Source organism: Loxodonta africana, chromosome 10 (genome assembly GCF_030014295.1).
Source record: "Loxodonta africana isolate mLoxAfr1 chromosome 10, mLoxAfr1.hap2, whole genome shotgun sequence".
Taxonomy (NCBI): domain Eukaryota; kingdom Metazoa; phylum Chordata; class Mammalia; order Proboscidea; family Elephantidae; genus Loxodonta; species Loxodonta africana.
In genome coordinates this window covers 101,364,505-101,387,545 of record NC_087351.1, presented here as the reverse complement: position 1 = coordinate 101,387,545, position 23,041 = coordinate 101,364,505, and the positions used below count along the sequence as shown (strand labels likewise).

At 43.7% G+C, this 23,041-nt stretch overlaps 1 protein-coding gene across 1 annotated transcript in view; it reads right to left on the bottom strand.

The window, feature by feature from the left end:
- The window catches only part of GPR65 (G protein-coupled receptor 65), a 170,626-nt gene that overhangs the window by 16,822 nt on the left and 130,763 nt on the right, over positions 1-23,041 (bottom strand). The window lies entirely within an intron of this gene.

The window sequence follows — 23,041 nt, the reverse complement described above, 5'->3', positions numbered from 1 at the left end:
GGGGCCAGCATCCCCCCAGCACAGCCCACAGGTGTCTAAGTGTTCCCCACCTGCCTAGTACAACAGGTCTTGAAACTGAAGTCATGCTGATTTATAGAAAATAAAGAGCTTTATCACCTCTTGTGTATCTGAACTTTTTTTTTTTTTTTATCCTTAGTGGTTATTTTTCTTGGTTTGAACCTTGTATTGTCTCGTTTCTTCTAGAAGCAGAGAAAAGGAATTTTCATCCTGATTTGGGGAAGATCCTTATCCAGGAAGCACTTTGTATCCATGCAGTCCCGTGGACTGGACAATCTCTTTTTGAGGAAGGGGTTGGGGAGGCAGTTTCCTGTAGCTGTCTGGAGGCAAGAAACACCCCAGCTGAGTGAGAGGAGGCACAGAGAAGAGAGCCTTCCAAACATTCACCCCAGTCTCCCTTAGGCAAAGAGGAACGGGATGGGGGGGAGGGGTGGGACTGGAGGACTCCGGTGGGGAGAGAGGGATCCAGTAGATCTATGCAGGCTTGGTTATCCTCTGCGATTGGGAGACCCATATTGCGTGCCCACCCCTGGAGTATCTCCCTCCCTTTACCAATTCACTGCTTTGCAGGGTGGGAGCTGAGATCTGGCCTAGGCAGTGTCAGGGCTGACTTCCTGCCAACAAGAGGAAGGGCTTAGCCAGGAAAATAAGAGGGTGATCAGAATTGTGTGCATCGAGGAGAGAAATGAGGCAACACCCCACCTTTTCCCTCTCCCCACTTCTCCTCTCTAGGCCTCTAAGGAGCTCCTAGAAAAAATAACTTTAAACATCGCAAAATTTGACTGCATATTCTGACTGGGGCAGGGTAATATTGCCTAGCATAAAACTTTGTTTTTTTTTTTTTCCTCTCCCTTCTTGAATTCCCTCTCCCCCACCCCTCACCCTCTATCCCCCCACAATTCAAGCAACAACAACAAAAAAAAAAGATGCAACTTTGTGGAAAGCAGAAATAGCCTAGTATTTTCGTCTGAACCCCTGGGGGGTCACCAAGAGAATTCTGAGAAAAAGTAATGGGGAGAGAAGACATGGGGGGTAGAAGCAAAAATATCTTCTAGAGACAAAAAGGCAAAGGAATTTACTGCTGGCAAAAAAATTCCCTCACGCTAGAGAGAGAAAAGTGAAAGAAGGGGAGAGGGGAGTGGCAAGACCCAGAAAGGAGACACCTGCAAAGTTTATCTGGGTAGATGGGACCTGAGAGAGGCCTTCTCCTTCTCAATGGGGGCTGGATTCCTTAAAGGGCAAGGACAAGGGGTCTTATTCTAGTGTGTTATGGTGGGGGAGTGTGAACTGTACATGCTGGTTAGGAGGTCCCCACCCAGGTTATTCCAACTTGGTACAGGCTCTGAGGCCTTCAAGAAGCTAGAAGTAGTCTCAGGCTTGGGAAAGGCCAGGCCTTGAGCAGGTGAGAAGTTTCACCAAAAGTGATTTCAGAAATAGCCTGAAGAAGACAAGCTTCCTGAGGTGATTCATGGCCATAATAAGGATACAAAAGGAACTGAGTTGAAGGGATTAGGAAGGACTTGAAGGAGGAAGTGAGTGGAAGGCTTGGAATCCTGTTTGCTGGCGCTGGGAGATCCCAAGGAACCAGGGTTCCTGGCAACCGCCTCCGTGCCGTGCTTCACAAGAGGAAGAAACCATTCCTCCAGTGGACAGATGAGGAGGCTTCGGGGGACCAGCCTCTCTAAGAGCCCAACGGAGTGCTCAAGACAAAACAACCCACTCTGGCGATGCCTGAGAGTATGCGGGGTGCCATGGGCTCTGAGCAGAGCAGTTTTGAGGATGACGGTGAATTTCAAGGCCAGATGTGAAAGGTGCTTGGCCTTGCCTCCACATATCTCAAGCCAGTGTGAGAGCGGAGGGGTCAGCTGGCCCCAACTTCATAAGGCTTTGTCCCTCTACACAAACAGCTCTCATCAATTTAAAGTGAGGCAAACAAGTGTGTCCACGAAGACAAACACAGGAGTGTCGAGTGGTTTCACTGAAGTTAAGAAGCAGGCCCTGCTCCCCACGTTCCTCCCTAGGGGGTAAGTTTATTGTGTTGTAACTCTGAGAGAGCCAGCAAATAAGTGAAGCCCCCTTTAAATATGAGTCTCCTTTAAATAAAAACGGTCCCTATTTAAGGTGGAAGGAATCTCCATCATATCTGTGCCTTCTAGACCTTTTCTGACTAGAAACCCAGAAGACCCTAATGTCCCAAAGTTGATTAGAACAAAATACGAGGTGTCCCTTTAAATCAGAAGATTAAACAAACAAACAAAAACCAAGAGGTTAGAGTTTTCTGGGTTAGAATCCCCCAGGGAATACTGGGAACCCCTTGACTACATACCACACACACACACACTCACAAATATTAATGATTTTATTGTTAAATATGTAAATAAGAAGTTACTTAAAAATTTAGTATTAGATATTAACTATTTCTATTTTTTTTTTTATTCTTTTATCCCATGTGGTGAGCTATACAGAAAAATATAATTGATCTAGTGGAAAAATATATGGCTCATTATTTGACCACTGTAAACGAGTCTACTTTGTCAGAGAGTATATTTCATTTCCCTTTTTAACTTTTTTTTTTTTTTAACCCTTACGAGAAACTGAAGAGCCTTTTAACAGCTGCTGGCTTGTCAGACCCATTGGAATTGAAGTTCAAAGCTTGATAATCTCTCTTGCTATTAAAAACAAAAAGCCAATTACTGTTTCCTATGGAAGGCAGGCATCCTAGGTACCATAAAACTTTAGTGATATGCCCAAGGTTATACCCACCACTGGTGGTGCCCAGGCGGGGATAGAAAATCAAGACAGGCTTAGCCCCAGGTCTCATATTCTTGGCCATTTTCAAGTCACTGCTGTGAAGTTTCTGATGTGAATATGAAAACTACACCATAGCAGAGGAAATGGGGACTCTGGTAGATGCCAACTCTGTCCCCTCCAGGAGTTTCTTAAGGCCAGGCTACTGAGCCCTGGAGTCAGGAGACTGCTCTCCTGGCTTAGCTAGAAGATGAGCAGCAGACCAGCTGGGCACCATCTGCCCACTGGGACCTCCTCCCAAGCTCTCCTCCGCAGTGTACTGCTAAGCCATCGAATTAGTAAAGGGTGAGTGACAGTGATGCAATGCAATGGCTGGTACTCCCCCGCCTCCCCAGCCGATCCATCTCAGGTGGGGAAGAAGAGGCAACTCTCAGGCAAACGGCTAGCTGTACTAGCACACTGGTGCTAGGACAAAGACAAAATTACTGGCTCTTTCCCCACTGATTAGAAGGTGCGTTAAGCAGCCAGAAAAGTTACAAGAGTTCGGTAGAAAAGATAGCTCCTTTCACCTCTCTCCTCTTCTGTCTTCCCCTTCTCGTTCCCAAAGACCCATCCTCTTAGAAGCAGCTAAGGGCAAAGTTTTAGTGAAAAGTGGGTGGGCTGCCCTCCATAATGACACTTTGGGATACTGCCCCCATTAAACCACATAGAACCCCCAATGTGGCTCCTGGGGAGAGAAAGTGGAGATGACTTGCTATTCCTTCACCTCCCTCCCACCTGGTTCTCCTTCCTTGCATGAGCTCTCTATCTGATTAATCCTCAGCACGCTAAGTAACTGGCCTTCAGCAAGAGGTTTTCCCCACAGTTCCAGAGGGCTTGGCCTGCAGTGGGTACTGTTGTATCTATGGATGTGCTTTAGAGTGTTTCGTGTGGACACTTCTAAGTCCCGTGTGATTCTATTCAAAAGTACCGCTTGACATTTAGAAATCTTTTCTCGCTGGAAGGTCAGGAAGGCTGGAGGTGGGGTGGGGTGGAGTGGTTGGGAGCTGGGCATATTAATAATATTTGGATGCTTTGAACAGTCTCTTTGCTCTGTAGACTTTTCCAGTTTTGTTTCCTAAAGTCCATTCCACGAACTTTGTGGGACCTGGGGGTGGGAAGGGGTGGGTCGTGGCAGCACGGCAATGGGGCCTGATATGGGATGGTGGCCTGTGCCCTTCCTTAGGCAGGGCTGTGACAAGCAGTGGCACTGCATCCCATTGCCCTACCCTGCACAGATACTGCCCTACTGCCCCACCAGGCCAGGTAAAGTACTCAGAGGCGCCAGCTGTATTTTCAGAAATACCTTCTACCAGTCGCTGCATAATTACAATAAAAAGTCATTCGCCCCCTCCTTCGTGGCTGTCTGTCACATTCTTCTGCTTTTACCGCTGGCCATGATTCTTCACTGAGAGCCCTGCTCTGGAAGTGTCAGGCTCTGCTGCCAGCCCCACTCCTTGGATTTCCTTCATACGTCTCGAATTGCCCTTCCTCTTTACTCCCAAACTCTTCTTCAAGAATCAGGCATCTTGGTCTAGTGTTCTGAATGCAGCAAAAATGCCTGGGGAAACTACCATCACTCTGTAATTGTAGCAACAGCCACAAAACAATGTTTCTCTGGCCCTGCTCCTACTTGCCCTATGGAGCTCGAGCCTCTCAAGTTTCTCCCCAACAGTTCTGAGACTCCTCAGAAGGCGACTCTCATGCAGTGCTCATCGTTTTCCTTTTCAACTGCTCCAGTTGGCCAGGTGAGGGGTCTGGGCTGCTGCCAAAGCACAAACTGGCAGGTGGGCCACGGAGCATGCCAGACGGTCCTGCAGCTGGTATATAGCTGTGGATCTCCAAGCCAAGGTTCAGGGCAGAGCTTGTGCCAGAGGCAGCGGAGACGTTGTCATCAAGCCTGCTGCTGCTGCTGTCACCCACATTGCCTTAGCTAATCGGGGGGAGTCATGTAAGTTAGGTCAGTAGGACCTAGGGGTGGGCATTTTGGTCATTTTGGCTTTGAGAACTGCCTTTCTCTATAGCTCTAATTTTCACTTTTCTTTTCGTAGGCTTGGCCTTGGAAGGACACATTAAAGGAGAATACTCAACATTTAGCTAGCGCAGGGCCCGGAGAAGGCACCTGTGCCGTTTTGAATCCTTCCCAGACTCTATGGGGGAGGCATGAGATAATAGGGTCCCAATCACAGCCTCAGTCAAAACTCACTGCCGTTTCCTCAAATTGCACTCAAAGGTTGAGACCTGCCAATATAGAGGCAGAGAATGTTGAGGCCATTTATTCTAACCTTCCACCAGGACCCATACCCCCTCTGTGACAATCCTGACAGATGGCCAACCAGCTGCTATTTGTACATTTCCAACCCTGATGGGGAAGGGCCCAGCGTGGAATACAACATTCCAGATGGGGCTCCCGTCCTTGCATGCTGAGTTCTCCTTGTTTCACTCCAAGTACAAAACCTTGTCTCTCAGCACACACTTTGGGTCTCCAAGGACATATTTCAGGAAGGTTGTTACCACCTGATGCCCCCAACCCGCATCATCTCCAAAAGCTGATGCATTGTTTTTGCTTTCCAATTGTCAGGTGACTGGCTTTATCCGCTGCTCAGTGTATCACAGCTGGCTTGCCATTAAAGTGACAAAGAGGAATAAGAGAGAGATGAGAGAAAGAGGAGAAAATGGCACACAATGTGCACCTGTCAAGGGGCTGAAGGGAGGGACAACAAACAGGGTGGTTTCAATCTTCTAAAGGAAATCTGGGTTTCAAGTGCAGGGAGAAGATAATTGTTCATTCATTCACCCAACAAACATTTATTGAATGCCTACTGTACACCACGAATAGTACTCAAAAGTGAAAATCTACAGACAGGCTAAGACATCATTTCTGTCTGATAGAACCTCACTGTCCAATGAGGGTGAAAGTCATGAGCAGATTAACGTCATGGACTGTGGTCAGTGCAATGATGAGGCATGCCCAAGGTGAGGGGTCACACATGCTGCCTCATGGTACAGGTGGGGAGGCAAGGCGTCATGGAGACTTCAGGGAGGGGCCTGAGTAGGAGCTGGCCTGGGAGTGGAGTGGGAGGTGATTGTTCCAGACAGAGAAAAACCATCAACAAAAGCACAGAGCTGTGGCAGGACACAGTGGATTCAGGGAACTACAAGCCTCCTGGTGGTGTTAGAATGGAAAGGCCAATATGGCGGTGTGGGATGACCCACCTGATGAGACCTAAGATGCCATGTCAAGGAGCTTGGACTTTATCCTACAGGCAGTGGGGGAGCACTGAAGGGTTTTGAGGATGGGAGAGGTGTAAAGAGGAGAATCTACTTAAAATTTTGCCTAGGACCACAAACCCAGAACCACATGAAGGGGGAGAACTGTGAATTTATAAAGCACTTCCAACTCTGTTGGGGAGGAGAGGCAACAGTTTCTGCAAATGACCATGGAGTTAAATTTCAAGTGGCTAGAAATATCAATACTGAGACCCAAAACTAGCTATTTCAACTTTGGCTCAGTGTTTTAGCCTTTTTCAGAAACTAATTCCATACATGTTCTGGATCTTTCAAAGTGTACTTGAGACGTGTTGCTGCTCATTTCAGTTCTTGTTTCATCTGTGTCTATGTTCATGCTCTCCACTTGTCCTCTCTTCTTTCCTCCTTCTCTTCCTTCCTTCCCTTCCCTCCCTCCTTCCTTCCAATTTGACTGCTCATTCATAAATGTGAATTAAAAACTGATGTATAATTCTTCCCACTATGGGAGCTCCTGGTCTGCGTGCCTTTCAGTTAACACACAGAACTCTTTCCCTAAATCATTCAGGCCAAGCCCCATTTGTAAGAACAGACAAGAATGGAATGAAGAGTAGAAATATGTCTTAAGTTGGGAATGAGCCCTCTTAGGTTACATAGGTTGCTCCAGTGTGGGCAAGATGTGGAACAGAGTCCTGTGGTGTAGGTTGTCAATCAAGAGGGTAGTCAGAAGGCAGATTCTTAATCTTGGCTCTTTGCCCAACCACAGCGTCTGCTGCCATAAATCGGCAGAATGGTCTTTCACAGAGAAAACATTGGTTTGGTCAGTAATAGCAGTAAGCCCCTAAGCTGAAACACTGAGATTCTTTCCAAGGCCAGGCTTTCACCTCTACCTTTCTCTATCCCTCAAATTGCAGTTTTATCCATCTCAGTTTTGCCAAAACCCCACACGAGGCTGAGAGGGATTCAACTGCTACCAGTTATCCTAAAATGTATACTCCATAGTGTCAGAGCTGGAAGGGGCCTTAGAGATGAGCTTTGCATTCATGCAACATGTTTTGGGTGAGCACTTATTTGCCTGGGTTAACTTCTGCTCCCACCTCACAGGGGAACAACAACTAGGGAACACTGTTCTGTTCCCACTCTCAGGCTGGCCCTGCTTCTTTTGAGCACCAGGGACATTTTAGACCTCAGCTGAGCTAAGCCTACTGAATTTCTCAAATCTACTAAATTTTCTGGGTCTTTCAACTGTCTACTTAAGTGCTGCTGCTCATTTCATTTCTTGTGTCTTCTGTGTCTGTATGTGCTTTCCAGTTGTTCTTCCTTCTTTCCTTCCTTCCTTCCTGCCTGCCTGCCTCTTTTCCTTCCTTTCCTATTGATTGAGTGCCTGTATGTGCCAGACTCTGCTGGGAACACCAAGATAAATTAAGTGGCTTATGATCAAGTGGAAGATGAATAAGAAAATGACTAGTGATCATCATGGAAAAGTTATGTGTTCATTTGGAATGTGAGAGCCATCAAAGCCTGAAGCCCAAAGTTCTCCCCACCCCCAGGTTTGGGGGGTTGCACCTTACCTTCCAAAGGTTCCATTCAGTTAAACTGCCATTTGAGCTGTTCTCAGTACTTCTGTGCCCTCAGAGAAATAACTTCAGTCTCCTTCTGTACCTCCCTGATGACACCTTGAATATCAATGTTAAGATCTGATTTATCCAACTGTCATGTTTTTATGAGGATTGCTCCATTCTTCAGTGTGAATTACACATTGACTTGAGTCCATAGGTTTTTTTTCCAGGGGAACAGGAAACCTGTTCATGAAAGCTTGAAGGGAAAGCTACTTTGAGGAGCTGGCACATTTGTGGATTTTCTAACATATTTTCTAGAGAACTCATACAGTAGAGGATGAATAGGGCCTAAAGGGAAAAAGGAATCATAGTTCTTGCTCTGCATATCACACAAAATCTTGGGATCCAGTTAGAATCATCTATCAGGAAAGAGGAAACACAGTAAAATACCAATGTAGAGTATTTAGCTACATATTTTTGAATTGCTTTTGCGCTACAGGGGTGCTTATTGTGTAGCTAAGGAACGCTAAGGGACGCTTTAATTCCCCTGGGAGTAGGTAACCTTGTAGAAGAAGTGATTTTTAGGGACAGATGCCCTCAGCTTATCCTCAACCCCGCCTCCCCACATATAGCCATCCACCATCTCTGAACCACTCAATGTAGTTCTTGCTAGTCTTCACAATCTATTTCCAGAGCCAAGCAAAAGAAGGGAGGGATAATTCTCTTGGCTAACTGGAAATCATAGTTAAGGTTAGAAGAAAAGCCAAGGAAATAACTTCAAAGAATCCTCACTCTGCCTTCCCCCATTATCCTCATGGAAAAGCCCAATAAAATTAAGAAATGACTAGGATTTTTTAATTTAAAAAAGTGATGCAGGTGAAAGGCAGCTACTAAGATTGAAGCCTCAGGAAAATGTATCCAGACTCTCAGGAATTATCTGTTATGAGTGCTGAATGCCCACGGCCCAGCACTTAAAGCAATATTGGAGTGGACGAAAGAAATTTCCTTATCCCCATGGGTGTGGGGAGAGAGGGCAAGGGTGGTAAAGAGTCAGAACTCACCAGATGCAGAACTAATCACGAGTCCCCTTCTTTCTCTCCCCTTTAAAAGCCAATATAATGATTTAGAAAAGTCTAGAAGTGAGATTTAACATAAAAACTTTACAAGTATCATTTGGAAGGGAAATATTATTTCATATGACTATTAGATTTTATGCTCCTAAAAAAGAAAGAGACATTAGGATAATGGGAGGGCATAGGAAAAATATTCCCCAAGCTTTTGAGTGTATTAGATTTTCTGACATTCATTTCTTTTTTCCTTCTGTGCATATTCACTTTTAGAAGCTTGTCAGATTTTCAATTTCCCTTCTTTCCACCTTTTCTTTCCAGGATCATCCTTTCCTTCTTTCATGCCTCAGGGAGAGAGCTGGTTTGGGTTTGAGTCTTGACTGTCGCACTTATTAGCTTTGATCTTGGGAAAATGAACTTTGTTATATATTCCCTCTTCTGTAAAGGAGGAATAGTAAAGCCTACCTCATGTGATTATTGTGAGCATAAACTGAGTTAATACATGTCAAGTGCTTAGTACTGTTTTTGCACCTGTAGGTACTCAATAAGTGTTTTCTTCTTCAGAAGAATTACTTTTTCTTTCTGAAGCTAAACCCTCAATAATGCCATTCCCTTCTCTTTTTGTAGAGACCTCCTCTCTCTTGCATCTCCAACCTTTTTAACTTCTTGAGACCCTTTCCTATATGAGGGGACCCAGACTTAGTGAGTCCCTCTCTGTGACTAGGAAGTTGCAGGAAAGGAAGAATCAATCAGGAAATGAGATACTCGTGGATTCCTTAGAAAGCTGAAACCATGAGATTGTTAGAAAATGTCTTGGTTACTTTGGGTCCATTTATCCAGCCAAGAAATAAGATCATGAGGGTGAGTAAAAGCTCTCCACCTGAGCATCTGGACTGAAAGACTAGAACCTTGGGGAGGCCCAAGGAAGAGGAAAAACCAGACAAAGAGGGTTAGAGGAAGTTGATAAAGAGGGGGTGGGGGAAGAGAAACAGAGCAGTGGGATTAACAGAAGTCAGAAGCCAGGGCTAGAAGACAGTGAGGGATTTTTCAGAAAAGAGTAGCGAAGTATTCGCATATGGTCTGAAAGGTGTCCATTGAGTTGAGCCCACTAAGTTTGTTATTCAGGAGGTGACCTGTAGCCTTTGCCAGAACATTTTAAGCAGCAGATTGAGGAGGTTGATTTCACTGCTCTGAACGAGGCAGTGAAGGAAACAGGTGTAGTTGATTTCTTTTGACAAGCTTGGCCAGGAAGATGGAGCAGTTGCCAGAGAAGATGCAAGATCAAGGAACAGCTTTGATTTTTTCATAAACATGGCAGCACTGTCGCACATTTGTAAGCTGTATGAAAGAAGAATGATGAGAGAGGCTGTGAATACAGGGGAGAGAGGAAACACCGGGGAAGGGACAGGGTCTGGGGCCAAGAAGACGGGAGAGGAGAGGACGGATGCAGAGCATTCGTGGTGGGATTGCCTTGAACACAGGGATAGATAACATTCTCTGAAAGAGATGGGGCGAGAATGGATGCAGATTTTGATAGTCATGGGCATAGGGGATCTCTTTTGAGGTCTTTATTTTCCTCTGTGATGGAGGAGGCAAGGCCATCTGCTGGGGGCAGGAAATTGGGGATGGGATGGGGATTTGGGAAGAGTGGTGAAGATTTGGAATAGCTGTGGTGGGATATGGAAAAGGGTTGTTGCAGTACACTTAGATTCCAGGGGTGCTGGAGACCCTGTATGGTGACTTTCTCTAGCAATGCTCAGCAGCATGGGGGTAGAAAGGGAGAAATGTTTGCACTGATGTAAGGGTAATAATGAGCAGGGAAGGTACGGCTGGGGAGAAGAGGGCTAGGTCATTGAGTATGATGGGAAGAGTTGGAAAGTGATTCACTACGAGTCATTCCAGAAGAGGAAGGGAAGCCACAAAGAGGGGACTGGCTGGGCTGAAAGTAGAGAGCATACGATCAATGAGGCTGAAGAGCATGTAAAAGGGGACTGAAGAAATTAAAGAGCTGGAAAGAGAATGAGAGATGGTGGCCAGAACTTGGAATTTAACATTTTGGAAGTAATGCTGTTTTAGGAGGTGTCAAGGTCTATACAGAAGGTCTTTCTGTTGAAGGGATAAGTTCAGACTGAGCTGGCTTATTATTCAAGCCAGTACTAAAATTATACTTCTCTGCATCTTAATGGAATAATCTACATTCCTAAAAGATCTTGGATGGTGGAGGTAAGGACATCTAAAATTCCTTCTCTTTCCCTACCATTTAGGGATTCTGAATATGAATCCCTTTATTTCTCTTTCTCTCTCTTCTCTCCCTTTTATGATACTGCATAACTTTTAAAAAATATTGCTCTGACAATTACAGGAAATTATAGACATTGAATACATGGTAGTACTTTCCTCCTCAATTCTTAGATTCTTGCCCAGCTGGGCAGGTCCAAGTTTTTGCTTCTGACTATTGAAATCAGGGGCAATAAAAAGAATATTCTTCAAGTGAAAGCACCATCTTTCACACAGGTGTCAGAAGCAGGCTCCTTACCTGCCCAAAAGGCCTGTCGTTTGATCCTTCTCTAAATGAGGATGTGCCATCTTGATTGGCCCTCCCCCCATCCTGTCCCTGGGGCTGTGATTCAGGCCTTGTACCTCTTTCATGGAATCTGCTGTTTTCTATCAGCAGCCACTGCAGAGGAAGTATACATTTTTGAAAAAATTTCTTTTGGCCTTAAGTTATGACATACTTTTTCCCTGAAGCTTGCAATTTGGGAAGGCAAAAGAAATTATAAATGAGTTATGGATTTGGGCCAAACTGAATCCACACATCTAGGTTGTATGGAGCTTCTGCCATTCTTCCATAAATGGCTCTTCTTCCTGGTAAAATAGAATGTTCCTCAACTGGAAGCCAAGAGACCTTGGGTTCTAAGTTGATCATTTAGCCAGCCAACTATCCAATTTATTTTTTGAATCTGGACAAGTCACTATGGACCTCAGAGTCTTCTGTGGATCTGAGTCTGGGTATGTGAGCCCTTCTAACCTTCTATCCTTCTATGATGTGAACATATCTAAACACATCTGTATACTCTTACCCATTTTATATAAATGGAAATAATGAGCATCTTTCATAGCCTAATGAAAAGAGCTGGGGCAAATGTTTCATTTAGGAAGGAAGTAAATGCATCCTCCTCCCCTAAAAAAAAAAAAACAAAATCCAAAAAACAAAACAAACCACCGCTGTTGAGTCAATCCTGACTCATAGCTATCCTACAGGACAGAGTAGAACTGCCCCATAGGGCTTCCAAGGACGTAATCTTTATGGAAGCAGACTGTCTGTCTTTCTCCTACGGAGCTGCTGGTGGGTTCTAACCACTGACCTTTCAGTTAACAGCCAAACACTTAACCACTGTGCTACCAGGGTGCCTTGTATCTTCCCCAGGTGTACTTCATTCATGTATACCGTGCAATCAGAAATTCTTGGAAATTAGAAATGGAAGACTCTCATTATTGTAAGCTATTTACTTTTTTTTTTTTATTTACTTAGCTTCCCTGTATTACATTTGTCCTCACGATGGCATTTCTAATGCTGAAGGCACAGACAGCCCTGTCACTGGACACTGTATGACCCCTTTTCTCCACCTGGAATCTTTCATCTTTAGCCCAACATTTTGAATTCCAAGAGAAAGTAGTGAAGAAAATCAATAGTTCTATTTCAGTTTTGTTCTGGTTCTGTTTCCAGAGTTGTTTTGGTGCCTGATTTTCTCTTGGTTTCAGTGAAGAGTGTGCTATGCCTGTTTTTAACCCTTGTAGCCTCTGGAGGTACCTTGGATTTGTCCAACCACTCTGTCACTTCCTGTCTCTCTTGCACTCTCCTTCTCCCCTTTCTTCCCATTTTTCTGAGTGTTCAGTGCACAGAGGTACTGGATTTCTCTCATAAAATTCCCTGGTCAGAGCTGAGTCCCTTACCATCAGATTAAAATTTTCTTACCTTGGATCACCATGAGGCAAACTGGTTTTTAATGAATTTTCTCAACCAATGGAATCCAAAAGAGGCCAAGCTTGGAAAGGTCAAGGTCTTTGCTACCTCAAATATGGTCCATGGGCCAGCCATACCACAGGCATCATATGGGAACTCATTAGAAATCCCAGATCCTCAGCTCCAACCTAGACCTAAGGATCTTCATTTTACCAAGATGCCCAGGTGGTTCATATGAACTTTAAAGCTTGAAAAGCATCAGTTGTGATGACATGTTAAGAGTATGGAACCGTCCATCTGAGCCAGGGGGAGAGTGTGAAGAAACCCATTGTTACAAACACTCAGTTTTATTCTTCACCCCAACCTGATTTATGACCTACTAGAGTTTTTTTTTTATTAGAGTTAGACTACCTCAGAGGCTGTTTGGGTTATTATTCTTTCGGAGAGGGAGAGAAGTGAAGACTGTTGGGAGTTTGTTGGAAGACAAGGGGGATACCCTGCTAAAGGTCCTGGAATTATGGAATTTGTCCTGTCTGCTTGGTGGGGTCTGTCATTCCGCTGCCAATCTCCTGTGAAATTTAGTGACACATCTTTCTAAGAAAAGAAAAACATGGAGAAAGAAAACATGTATGATATGTTCTAGTTTCCATCCTATGACGTAAAGATACAAAAATGAATGCAGCCCAATAGGAATAATTACCGATGGGTTTTCCAGATAAGTATTAGGGAAGAATCAGCAACCTGTCTTGATAATAAAACAAGCAAATGAACAAACAAACAAACAAAAAACCCAAAGCCATCGAGTCAATTCCAACTTATCACAACCCTATAGGACAGAGTAGTGCTGCCCCATAGGGTTTCTAAGGTTGTAAATCTTTATGGAAGTAGACCACTGGAGCTGCTGGTGGTTTGAAACTGCCAACCTTTCGGTTAGTAGCTGAGCACTTTAACCACTGTGCCACCAGGGCTCCATGTCTTGATAATACCGACTACATATCGGCAGATTCATTTCGGATGACAGTGTAAGAAAGCCATTAAAATGAATCCTAGACAAAGGTATGTTTCGTGGCATTCTGTCTGCAAGTAGGACGTTGCGGTCTCCTACTGAGGGCTCAGGAGGGCGATGACCTGGGATGGGTCACCGAGAAGCCCTTCTCTTCTGCACTGCATTGTGATGTAGTGAGAAGCATTAATGGCAACCATATCACTTTGGCAGCCATGAACTTAGTATTTGCAAGTAAGTGTTTGAAGGCATGGATGAAATATTTTGAATTATTTGTCTTTTTTGAATATCCATTTTCATTTTTTGGACATTCATCCAACTCCCACTCTAGCTAGATAAATTTAATCACTCGTGAAAATACCTGGAATCATTATTTCTCAGAGAGACACCCTGGAAAATGCCTATATTGTCACTAGGGGAGGACTGGTAACAGGTTTAAACCAGCCAGGGACTTCTTTTGGCCTTTTCTATTGTCGGGTTGTTTAGAAGGTGAAGGGCAAAGACTCAGGAAGCTCCTGTAATTAAAATTTGAATCCTAGGTTGTCTCATCCCATATTTCTATGCAGTTAAAAAAAAAAATGACAGTTTTTGATTAGTTAAAATTAAATGCCCAATATTAAACTCGAGTAGCATTAAGGGAGAGAAAAGCAACAACAACAAAAAACACCTGTGGTTGCCTCCATCTCAGAATAACTTAATATTTTGGGTTACATTTGTTTATATTTGCATTTAGTAATGTATTACAATTTCTCACATTAATAAATACCCTTTACTGTACGGTTTTTAATGGCTGTACCCTATGAAGGCTAGCTCCTCTAAGAAATGAGAATATCTAGCTAGAGGTATGGGTCTAATTCAAATAGGGAACAAGAACAGAGAAGAAGACCCCTAGTTCCAGGAGCATTCAAGTCCACTTGCAGATCAAAGGCAATTTAAGGGTCTAGATAAATCTCATTTCCATTGGGAAATCATATGACTGAACACTTTTCTTATTTTCATATCTTATGATGAGAATAAGTGTAAACTTGCACATACTTTACTGCTAAAATGGTCTTTGTATGGTGTTATGGATTCAATTTTGTCCCCCTAAAATATGTATTGAAGCCCTGAACCCTGTACCTGTGGATGTGATCCTGTTTGCAAATAGGGTTTTTCTTTGATTACGTTAATGAAGTCATATCAGTGTAGGGTGGGTCCTAAACCTAATTGCTTCCAAGTTATAAAAATAGCAGAATAGACACAAAGGTGCACACAAGGAGGAGACATGTCGTGTGAGGATCTGTCTACAAGCAAAGGAGCGCTAAGGATTGCTGGCAGACATCAGAGCTAGGACTTTTAGCCTCCAGAACAGAATAAATTTCTCTTTTTTAAAGCCACCCACTTGGTCTTTTACTGTCAACTCCTGCTGACTCTGCCCACCATTTTTAAAAACGATTTGGGGATGCAGAAAATTTCTTGTTCCAAGGTTCTCAGTTGTCTCAACCTCCTTCTTTCCATCTGCCTCTAGAAGTGCCTGACGGATGCAGGTGAAAGCTTAACGGACGTAGGGCAACGTGATACTGGAGAAGACTCTAGCTGAGGGGGATGGGAAACTCAATTTTTCTTCATCTGTCTTTGTCAAAATGAAGTGCCTCCTTTGTTGCCTGCATAGGTGATCTTGGAAATTTGGGACTCTCTGTGGGGTATGCCAAGTGATTTTCCAGGAACACAGCTGCTGCCCTAATTCTTCTCTGCTGCACACTCGAACATGGTTGCTAGCTTCCCATTGGAGAAACTCCCAAGTACTTGGCCCAGTCCTTTCAGCCATGTGCACCATGACCTTGACCTATGTTTCTCCCCTTATTTTGCAGTGCTTGGCTCCATTAATCTTGCATCCAAACAGGCAGGCCCATCCATTCACATCCCTGAGACTGGCTCTTCTGACTGCAGGAATCCTTGGCAGGCTTCCTCCTCCAATAAGACCTTCTTCTTTCTCTTCCCCTTTTAAGTCCCATCCATTCTTACTCAGGACTCAGCTCCTCCATGAAGCCATGGAGCTCACAAATCTTATGCCACAAATGGGCTTGTTCACCATCTTAGGCTTATATCCCACTTGATATTCCTCATATGCTTTAGTCTCTTGATTATGTGTTTGTGTGTATAGACACATCCCTGTTTAAAGCAATGACCCTTTTCATGTACAAGTCAGATTTCTCATAAGTTGATCAAAGGGCTTTTTGCTTGCATTTTATAGAAGTCCCAAAGCCTCACCAATTACTTTGACATTAGTAAGATGGCTATGGATTTTAATTCTCTTGAATCAGCCATGATTGATTTTAAAATTCATTCAAAAAGTGAATTAGGATCTCTGTGTTTTCTTAAGTCCTCAAAGAGACTTGTACCCTTTGCCTGAACTGTAGTTTGCAATCACAATGAACATGCAGTTAATAGGGTGCTTATAGGTGGGTGGGGAGGTAGTAATACAAAGTATAAATAGTCTGAGCCGATGAAGGAAGAATCCAGATGATTCATAAACAACATGGAGCTGAAAGCAAAGGTCTCCTCCTTTCCCACCACTCCCTCCCACCTCTCTCTCCTTGGTTTTCATCTATGCTCCAGACTGCTCTGTGCCTATGTGAGTCATGCATAATTTTACATATCTCTTAAATTGCAGTCAGTGCCTTTGGGAACCACTCCTGTAAGGAGAAAATTCCCAATGTCAGGTTTTTAATAACCCAGAGAGCATCTATAGAGTTAAATTGTAAGACCCTGATAGCAGGACCATGTTGTATATTTCATTGTGTCTAGAAGCACCCAGTACTAAATCCTTATGAATAGAAGCTGAGTAATGAAATGAGCTGAGGCATCTGAAACACTAGGTTGTGAGGACCTCTGATTCCAGTAAGTTGCCAGTGGTGATTCCCTTATCCTGCCCCTTAGGGTATAGGTATGGTTATTCCAGTGTCCTGCCAGACCTAATTCTATGGAAGACCATACATTTCCATAAGGAGGTTCTGCCTTCTTTGAGTGAAGAGGTAGGGGGGCTATTCTTTGATTCTTTCCAACAGAGGATCCATTAGAACAGGAACATAGGGCCATATAGCCCTTAGTAATCATCTCAAACTGAGCCTTGTGGTCATGTTTGCTGTGGGTGGAATGTGGGAACAGTACCTCCGTCCTTCAGGTACTTCTAGGGATGGATGGAGAGAAGGAGGTTGAAGTACATGAGAAACATGGATAGATGGATAGATTGTCAAATGAATTGCTAGGGCCTCCTTCCCCATAAAAGTGGGAATAGAACTGATGTTGAGAATACAGAATATTCACTACAGATATAGTAGAGGAAGAGAAAAACCCAGAGGCCCAGACAAGTCGTTTGGGCTTAAGGAGAGAGGAATTCTTTTCTGCCTTCCAAGTATTGACAACCTCAAACCCTTCTCCTCTTCTTGTCAGTGTCAATATTACACTTTTAGGGGAAATCAGTAGGTGACAAGAAGCTACCATCTGTATTTAAGATTCTCCCTACCAGGCTCTTTCTAGCAGCCTTCCCCTTTAGCAGAGTGCTTGGATTTCTCTCTCTTTCTGGCTTCCTCCCAACCCATCTCTTAGCAGATAGCACTTCCCAGTGAGAACTATTTTTGTGAGTTTGAAATCACTCTCTGGCTCTACTTTTCTCCGCATTCTTGCAGGTAGATAATAGATTTTGGAAATAAAAGAGGGCTTTGTATTTCTCTGATCAACTCTCCTGATCTTAGAGATGGTGTTGAGTGACTCCCTTGATGTTACACCTGATACTGTATACCTGGGAGGCCAGGGCCAGGCCTTTCCCTAGGTCCCAAGCATATTTAGACAACAGCTGCATTAGGGGAGATCTTGTACTCAGAATGGGATGAAGTACTGGTGGAAGGGTAATGCGCTGACCTTGACAAAATGGCATCATCTGAATTATTCAGACATTTGTTTAACCAAGGTACTTGAAACGCTGTCCAGTCAAAGTTTTAGACTGAGGACCCATCATATACCCATCTTCCCACCCCCTTTAGTTTCTAGGTAAAGAGTAGTCAGCAAGATGGACTGTCTTTTATTTTCTAAAGGTCGCAATGTCAGTGTCACAGAGTAGAGCAACCCTAGGAACTTATTCACCAGCTTTCCTTTTCTAAGTCATGAGCCTCACCACCAGTACCGGGGTTCCCCCTCTCCTCTAGCTCACCCTTCACATTACTGCCAAAGCAGCAAGAGGTGGCTCCTTTCCTCTCTGATTCTCCATCATCTACAGGATCAAGTCTCTGCTCCTGGGCACAGTGGCTGGCCTGCTTTGTGGCCTTGCCCCAGCCTTCTGTTTTCCTGCTGCTTGCCTTGGCTCCTGGGATTTCCTGGAGAGTTCTTACACTTTCCTCTTGTTTCACCCTCTACTGTTTTTACTTCTTTCTGTCTGAGGTGACCTGCTCAACTTTCTGCCCCTAGACAACTCCCTCTCCTCCTTTATGGGCAAACTTTGAAGTTTTGCCCTCTGGGAGGCTTTCCCTAACTCTATTTTCTGCAAGTTTACTAAAGTATTTGGTTTGGTTGTTATCATTATTTGCTTACATGTTTGTCTCTCCTGAGAGCCTCTGAACTCTATGAGGACAGGTGCCTTGTTATATTCATTTTTTTTTTTTTATCCCTAGAGCCCAAGACAAAGCAGGCACTCAGTATGTTTGATAATGGATACAGATCCATATAAATTTGGGTTTATATCAAGTCAAGACATATTTGCTTAAGAAGATCCCAATCTACCATTTCTCATTATGTGACTGGTTGGTTACACTAACCACTCTCCCATTTGTCATGAACTCTGAAATTTCCAGGGCTTCACAAAGGCCTAAAATCATGTTCCTTTTCTGCTTACCAGAAAGCTTACTATTACATGATTAAAGAAAGGACTTGGAGTCTTGGTTAACTTTTTCTCCTTTCAGAAGGAGGCAATGACCCTCTTGGCTGAGACAGATAAATCATTATGATGGCAAGGATTGGAGCCAGGGACTTGTAATGACATTAGAGCTAAATGAAAATCCGAATTCTATAGAAAATACTGCTAGTGAAGGACCGATATTTTCATCTTCTGTTTGTTCCAAGATAAGGTCATTTATTGATTGCCAAGCATTTTGGAGATGTAAAGTCATCTCCTTTATGTTAGTATCCAAGGGTGGAGTTGAACTTGACATTTTGGAGGTGAAAAGAAAAGAGCAAAACTAATCCCCAACCATTCTCTCCTCTCAATTAGGAAATGATACTCATGTTAAGGACAAAGGGAGGAAGTCTGGCTAGCTGAAAGGAGGGAGGGAGGTGGAGGGAAAGATAGTTACTTTCATTAGGGCTGTTTGCTTGATGCTCAGCTAGCTACTTGACAGCCATCACATAATTTAATGCTTACAACTTTCCCAGGTAGAATAATTTTTTTTCCATTTTACAGATATAGAAACTGAGGCTCAGAGAGGATAAATAGCCTTGGCCAAGGTAAACACGGCTAGTAAGTGGCAGAGTCCAGGGCTGCTTGACACCAAAAATTATGTTTTCTGCACATACTCATCATAGTGCTTCTGTGTCCTGACTAACCCAAAAAACCAAACTCATTGCTGTCGAGTCGATTCCAACTCCTAGCAACCCTACTGGACAGAGTAGAACTGCCCCATAGAATTTCCAAGGAGCACCTGGTGGATTCGAACTGCCGAACTTTTGGTTAGCAGCTGTAGCACTTAAACACTATGCCACCAGGGTTTCCTGGATGCTGACTAAAAAAAAAAAAAAGACTAGAGAGGTCAAAACACCAAGCCAGGTTGTGGGACTGGGGAAGCCAATGAAAACTTTGGAGAAAAGTTCAACTTTTATGTAAAGCAATACCAGACTTTCAGTTTTTTTCTCCCTGACACGATTTTACCATTTTCTGCCCTGAATCCTAGGGGGCCTAGCTTGCCTACAACCAGAGTATTTGGAAACAACAGCCTTAGGGAACTAATTCAGAACATAGCTGTGGTAGGCTGGTAAAAAAAACATGTGTCTAGGCTTCAGAAAGAAGAGTGGTATATTTTCCTGGGAAAAAGTAATCCAAGTGTCCTTGACTTGGTGGCGCCTTTTAGTTTCAGCCAGTGTAGTCATTTTAGGCAGCCCGACCATGGATGGTTGTTTCAGTTACGTCCCCCTACAAACTGTAATAGAAGGTCGGTGTTAGACATTTTACGATCTTCTTTTAAATTTTCACCATTTAATAAGTTTGGGCGTGTTTTTTTCTCTTGTGAGGAGAGAGAGACAGAGTGGCAGGGAGGGAGGGAGGAAAGCAGAGACAGAAGGAGGGAGGGAAGGAGGGAGGGAGAGGAAGACAGAGAGGTTATTTGGGCATTATTTGGTTACCTGAAGGGAAGGTAAAATGTTCATGTCAATGGAAGTAAAGGCTTTACAATCAAGATTGTGTTGAACCAAAGCATGATATAAAGGGACACGTGGAGATTCTTTGCTCTGATTCTGATTAGTTATTAGGGTAGTGGAATGAGATAGAAGAAAGAGAAGAAGGGGGCTATTCTATAAGTGAGCCAGAGAGATCAAGCACAGAGTCTTCACTAGGCTGCTCTAGGGGCGTGAGATTGTTTGGACAAAAAAAGGTACAAGGACAAGTGCTGGTGAAGTGAGAGAGGGAGAAGGGAGAGAGAGAGAAGGGGAAGAGAGAGAGAGAGAAGGGGGAAGAGGGGAGAGAGTGAGAGGGAGAGAGAAGGCGGAGGCAGAAGAAGAGAAAGAGTAATTTGATGTTGCAAAAAATGGAATAAACAAAGCAAAGCTCTGGCTAAGCATGAGGCAGACGGGCAATACGGAAGATGACTGAGAAGATCCATTTCACTCTATCTGGTCTCTTACAACTCTTCTTTTTTTGCCCTTGTCAGCCCAGAATGGAGCGTAATCACTTCTCCTTTGTGAGGCTGAGGGATTGGGGTTAACAGAAGAGATTTCAGCACTGCATAGAGCAGGAAACAAGATTTCTCTAGTTATTCCAAGCTATGAGGATTTTCTCACGGGCAGCATCTCTTCCTAAATCCCCCATGGCCACTATCTTCGCTACCTTCCCATTTCTTTCTCCCACTGGTGCCATCTACAGACAGCTCATGCTCCAAAATTCTGGTTGCTTTAGTTAATCAAAGCAATTTAGCTCTCTTTGGCTTACTTCACACCTTTGTAGACTAGTTCCGTTGCCTCACTTCTCACATCCCCAAATGCCCATCAAGACCCATTAAGCTGATATCTGAACAGAAAAAACACCTGCAGGGAGATGGAGCATGCTGCCCCTCCACTCAAGGCAGAAGCAGCTGTAAGCCCAATTATTCCCAGTAGCAATTTTTTTCCATCCTCAAATTTTGAGAGCGGCTATATTAGAGTTACGAGAGTATAGGATCAGAGAAGTGTGGACTCAGCTCCTGGTTCTGCCAGTAACTGAGGAGTCTGCCAACTGCTTGTGGCAGGTTTTCTACTGGATTTAGCTTTGCTCTGGGCAAAGCGATGGGATTAGTGATGGGATGTTACTTGTTGAATAGACAACTTGGGAAATTTCATGGAAATGTTGATTCAAACTATTGTTCAACATGACTTTGGGGACAAGTCCTGGACAAAAAGGGAAATGACCATTCCAACACAGTACCCCTGCAAAATACAAAAACGAAAACCCTAAACCAGTTTCTGCTGTGTCAGTTCTGACTCATGGTGACCCTATGTGCATCAGAGTAGAACTATGCTCCATAAGGTTTTCAATGGCTGACTTTTGGGAAGTAGATCACCAGGCTTTTCTTTAGAGGTGCCTCAGGGTAGATTTGAATTGCCAACCTTTTGGTTAACTGTTACAGACATTTCTACAAGAGGGCCCCCCTCTCTCAACAATCTCAAATTACACAACCCGTTCACTGCTGCCTCTCTGCTTCTCACATCACTCGCCATACTCTGTCATTAGGGGTTGAAATGTCTTCTCACATAGAGTGTGTGCTCTGTGCGAGCAGCACCTCAGTGCTGGGCAAGCAGGCAACAATTACTCTTTGTGAGTAAAGGAAATAAGGAATGACCACATTGGATTTTTGGCTTTGCTTTTCTTTGTAGCCTCGTTCACCTCTGCGTCAACGGTCACGTTTGCTCTCGAACAACTTTTCTTTCCCTGTCTTTTTATAATGTATCACTTGAATTCAGGTCCTACCAGCCCCCAGGGTAAAAGGGATGTTTAACTTGCCTCCAAACAGAAATATGCCTCTATTTAGTAAGATGTTACTGAGGGACAATGATTACTTCCTTCTGAGAAACCGCCATGTGCTGACCAGGAAGGGCCAAAATCAAGAGTGGCCCAATTACACATAGGTGGTGTGGAATGGACCAAGAGTGCCTTTGTTAGGGGGTGGGAGTTACTGTCAGTCCAATTCTGTCTACAGTAAAAATAGTTGGAAAAACAAAATCCAGAGCTAAGCTGGAGAATTTCCTTCTCAGTCATTGGGGCAAATATTGTGTATGCTATTCTGTTTAGTATCAGTTCATTGAACTATATACATGCCTCCTTTTTTGAGGAACAACTACATGGATTGCAATGCTGGCTGCTCACAGTTTAAATAGGCTTGTTTGTTTTAAGAAGAAATATCTACCACTTTTTTATGCTTTTCCTGTACCCTCTAAAGACTCTAGTTTCTGTTAAATGTCCCTTATTTCTTATTCACACTTCACAGACCACCCCGCATATTGTCCTCATTCAGGGGGCATTTAGTGATTGTTTGCTAAGTTTGACAGTGCAGGCATTTTGGTTTCTAAAAAATAAAGAAAACCATCCAAGAGCAGGCCTACCAAAGACTTCTTGGATTTCTGTGGGCCTGTAGGTGATGAAGGACTCCGTGATCCTTAAGACACCTTCGGCTTTTTGGAGCTCCGAGTTTCCTAGCCATAATATGTCTGTAGCACTAAAGTATAGGCCAGATCTCTGCAAAGTGCAGCATAAATTCAAGTTCAGATTCATTTTTTTAGAATTCACATTTCGACATATTTTAGGGGCCTATATTGGGATCGTGATAGGTCTACAGCGTCTCTGTGGTTATTTTTCTCCTTGTTATGTACAAGTTGAAACTGGGAGTCTGTGGTTTGTTGGCTAGATTTGCATGGTCAGACTTCAATCTCAGGTCCTGTGATCTAGATGCCCGTTCTTCTCTTCCTTTCTGCTTCTCTTATAAAGCAACACAGCAGCTGATGCGTGACCCTCCTATTGGGCAACAGATAAAGTTGGTCTTGTTGTCTAAAAGCAGAGGCATAACCAACTCCATGGCATTGGTTTGCATATATATCTTTGCTACTTTCATTTTATAAAACCCCGAAGAGTGCCAGTGGAATCAAGAGTCAGACTGTATAATCTCTTATACTCTCCCGTCCCTTGCCC